The following is a 5,464-nucleotide window of genomic DNA, read 5'->3' as shown; positions in this document are numbered from 1 at the left end:
TCAAGAAAGGGTCACTAACATCTCGGAAGAAGAAAAACCTGTTGACAAGCTGGCGGAGAAATAGATGTCCCAGCCCAATACCACCGTCTTTCACACTTCGAAACAAGTTCGTCCGCTTGCACCGTTCCCAGCTCGATGACCAAACAAACACGGCTAGAATACGATGTATCTTCTGTACATTTACCCGGGAACAGTGCAACACTTGCATGACATACCAGAGTTTGCTTAAAAAGAACACATTGCACACCGTCGCTCTTGCAAAAATTGATAAATATGCCCCCTTCCATCTATCTGCTTTTTCCTGTATTTCGTTCAGTTGTCCTTTCCAGTATGCATCACTGTCTCTGTAGCTGTTTAATGGAACTCCTAAGTATTTTGTGGGGGTTGTTACCCAGGGCACATTTGCAAAAAGCTCTGGGGTCGATGGCCAATTGCCATGCCAAAATCCCTGACACTTTGACCAGTTCACTTTGCTTCCGGTTGCCTTCCTGAAACTGTCGACACACAGCACTGCCTCGCTTATACTATGCTGATCCACAGCACAGACCGCTAGGTCATCCGCGTATGCGAGCAACTTGACTTCAGCTGCCTGCAACTTAAAACCTTTAACTGCCTCGTTTTGGATAATGTTCACACATAGTGTCTCTATGTAGGTGGCAAACAAAAGGGGGCTGAGGGGGCAGCCCTGGCGTACCGAGCGTTGCACCTGAATGGGGGCCCCCAGACTCTTGTTAATGATTAATCTAGTAGTGCATCCCCGGTACGCCATGGCCACGCCCCCTCTGATTACTGAACCTAGGTTCACGTGATCCAGAATACACAGCAATATTTCGTGGGCTACACAGTCGAAAGCCTTTTCGAGGTCCAGTTGGAGGATGGCTACACATTTATCCATTAGTTCACTACACTCGAGCACCGATATTGCCGTGTGTATATTTGTCATAATTGACCTCCCCTTTATACCACACGTTTGGTGAGAACCAACAATATTTGTAATAACAGACTGCAATCTTCTAGCTAACACTTTCATCAATATTTTATAATCTACGTTTGTCAAAGCAATTGGCCTATATGCTGTGACTTGCTTCAGCTTTTCCTCGTCGTTTGTCTTGGGAATAATAATAGTATGAGATAGTCCGAAAGATTGCGGCAATCTATTCATTGCATACGCTTCATGGAAGAGCGCTGTCCATATTGGAACTACTTCGTTCCTAAATTCTTTATAAAAAGCCGCACTTAGGCCATCTGGCCCAGGCGGCTTTCCCATATTTAAACCATCGATCGCTTTTTCTACCTCGATTTCTGTGATTGGCATCTCCAATCTTTGCTTCTTATTCTCGTCTAGTCGCGGCATAGCTGCGAGAAACAACTTCGCGCATGTACCCTTTTAAAGCGCCACTCATATTCTCACCAGAACAGACAACGTATTCTGGAAGCATTTTACACAGTCGTACTTGCATGACCGTCCTCAAGAATTTGTCGTTTCGATCACGAAGGAAAAAAAAAACGCGAGACAGCATGTCGCAAAAAGAGCTGCACAAGGCCCAAGCCCCCCGCCTTAACAGTAAGAAAGAGGTTGGTTCTGCTGCACATTTCCCATGTTGATGCCCACATTAAAACGGCAAAGACACGATGAATTTTTTGAATGCTAACACGCGTCGCCGAAAGCACATTCATTACGTACCATATCTTTGCCACAAGGAAAACATTGCACACATAAGCGCGTGAGAACATTGACAACGGCTTGCACTGCCATGAATCAGCTTTCTCTCTCGCCCTCTCTGCTTAGCCAGCCCAGAAAGGGGTGGGATCTTCGTGCGATTCAAGCGGCACGCCTAAATACTGGGTCGGCAATTTTGACCATTGCAAACGAGAAAAGTATTCAGGCGTAACATCCCAGTCTCCATGCCTGAAACCGGCACTTTTTTTCCAATTTACTTCTCAGCCTGTCTGTCGGCAGAATTTTTCAACAAGGACAGTAACTTCTTGAATGCTTTCTCTGCTTGAACAGAATACAGCGATGTCATCTGCATACGCCAGCATTTTGACCTGTGCTGACTGTAGCATAAAACCAGTCATACGTTCATTGTTTACGATAGACCGGCAGAGAGGCTCGAGGTAGGCCGCAAACAGCAGGGGTGACAGGGGGCAGCCTTGCCTCACTGACGACCGCACACGAATGCTGTCAGTGAGCTCTCCATTCACAATTATCCGTGTCGTGCAGTTCGCATACACCATTCGAACACCTTCCTCAGTCACTCGCCCTATGTTTGAGTGTGCCAATACTTCGAACAAGGCATCGTGCGAAACGCGATCGAATGCTTTGGCGAGATCCAGCTGTATCATTGCCACTCGAGATCCAATCGCGTCACAACACTCCAAAACACTTCTGAGCTACACCTCCGTGTTTTTTCAATGGCGCCTAATATATTATCACATTTTGCACAAAGGACATTACTCCACACACACACACACACACACACACACACACACACACACACACACACACACACACACACACACACACACACACACACACACACACACACACACACACACACACACACACACACACACACACACACACACACACACACACACACACACACACACACACACACACACACACACACACACACACACACACACACACACACACACACACACACACACACACACACACACACACACACACACACACACACACACACACACACACACACACACACACACACACACACACACACACACACACACACACACACACACACACACACACACACACACACACACACACACACACACACACACACACACACACACACACACACACACACACACACACACACACACACACACACACACACACACACACACACACACACACACACACACACACACACACACACACACACACACACACACACACACACACACACACACACACACACACACACACACACACACACACACACACACACACACACACACACACACACACACACACACACACACACACACACACACACACACACACACACACACACACACACACACACACACACACACACACACACACACACACACACACACACACACACACACACACACACACACACACACACACACACACACACACACACACACACACACACACACACACACACACACACACACACACACACACACACACACACACACACACACACACACACACACACACACACACACACACACACACACACACACACACACACACACACACACACACACACACACACACACACACACACACACACACACACACACACACACACACACACACACACACACACACACACACACACACACACACACACACACACACACACACACACACACACACACACACACACACACACACACACACACACACACACACACACACACACACACACACACACACACACACACACACACACACACACACACACACACACACACACACACACACACACACACACACACACACACACACACACACACACACACACACACACACACACACACACACACACACACACACACACACACACACACACACACACACACACACACACACACACACACACACACACACACACACACACACACACACACACACACACACACACACACACACACACACACACACACACACACACACACACACACACACACACACACACACACACACACACACACACACACACACGCACGCACGCACGCACACGCACACACACACACACACACACACACAATGTCGCCGAATTTAACACCTCATATTACATGGAGAATTAAGTACCCGAGAAACACAGAACAGGGGTAAAAAGCCACACCACCTTCACCTCAGGCGGCGTGATTCATTAAAATTCTCTCACTTGCTACAGTGTTCCATTCTCTGAAGCCTCTCTGCGCGTTGTAGAGCATGGGGGCTACTGAAGACTGCTCTAAATGCCCCATCAGACGACGGCGTACAGAATGTGTGCATTCGTTCTATAAAAAAGTCTATAATCTGATTCCGAAGCTGAAGGGCAGATTAGAAGCGTTGGTACAACCAACTCAGACGTTTAAGCGCAGCAGAATCTGGGTTAATCACCTGTGAGTAAATGGAAGGAACGAAAATAAAAACAAAAATGTTCGGCTACTTGGAGGTGCCGGGGATTGAACGCGGGGCCTTTCACATGCGAAGCGAACGCTCTACCTCTGAGCTACACCTTTTTTTTTTTTCTTTATTGCCATTCTTTGACAAACACTGCACACACACACACAAAAAAAACTTCATTCCATCTTGACACCAGCAACCTGCCAGAGCTGCTTGACAGGCCTTGTCTTGTTTGAAATTCTTTGAGCAGGCTCAAATTTTCCATCCTGGGTAGCCAATCGGGGTTACATGATTGTGATCTCACCACTTGCACGAATCTGTGCACATTCTCCTTGAAGTACATGCGGGCCGGTCGCGTGTCTGGGCCGCAGTAATAACCCGCCATCCTGGAGCGCCATATACTATGGAGGCCCCAGAGCATTACTTGGTCCAACGGGAAACCATCCTCATCTTGAATGGCCAAAAATCTGATGCCGTACGGATGAAGCGGAAACTCTTTTTTAATGGTTCTTTGTAAAACATCCCAAATATACACCCCCTCCCAACAGTGAAGAAATACGTGATCAATTCTTTCGGGCCCTTTACATATTAGGCAGTGCGTACCCCACGGTAAAAATAAACCTTTCCCCTCTAAGAACTTTTTATCTGATAGTGTTTCTGTATGTAAATTGAAGAAGAAAGTTTTTATTCCTGGCTGCACTTTCATTCTTTTAACTCTTTTCAAAACGTCCCCACCGTTGCCTCCATTGTACATGGCTCTGTACACTGGCACTGGAAAAACAACATCACACAGATCACCGTATAGCTTTTTCCGCTTCACTTGACTTAAGAATTCTGTCGAAATACGCGCTGTAAGAAATTTCACTGTGTCAGCCACTTCTCTAAAATAACCGACGATTCTCCCTGGTAAACTCTTGGTACCCACAACAAAATCAGGCAAAGCACGGTTCAATCTTAGTTGGCACACAGTTCTCAAGAAAGGGTCACTAACATCTCGGAAGAAGAAAAACCTGTTGACAAGCTGGCGGAGAAATAGATGTCCCAGCCCAATACCACCGTCTTTCACACTTCGAAACAAGTTCGTCCGCTTGCACCGTTCCCAGCTCGATGACCAAACAAACACGGCTAGAATACGATGTATCTTCTGTACATTTACCCGGGAACAGTGCAACACTTGCATGACATACCAGAGTTTGCTTAAAAAGAACACATTGCACACCGTCGCTCTTGCAAAAATTGATAAATATGCCCCCTTCCATCTATCTGCTTTTTCCTGTATTTCGTTCAGTTGTCCTTTCCAGTATGCATCACTGTCTCTGTAGCTGTTTAATGGAACTTCTA

Source organism: Amblyomma maculatum, unplaced genomic scaffold, assembly GCF_055883805.1.
Source record: "Amblyomma maculatum isolate TAMU_Amacu unplaced genomic scaffold, ASM5588380v1 scaffold_18, whole genome shotgun sequence".
Taxonomy (NCBI): domain Eukaryota; kingdom Metazoa; phylum Arthropoda; class Arachnida; order Ixodida; family Ixodidae; genus Amblyomma; species Amblyomma maculatum.
Note: the sequence above shows the minus strand (reverse complement) of the source record.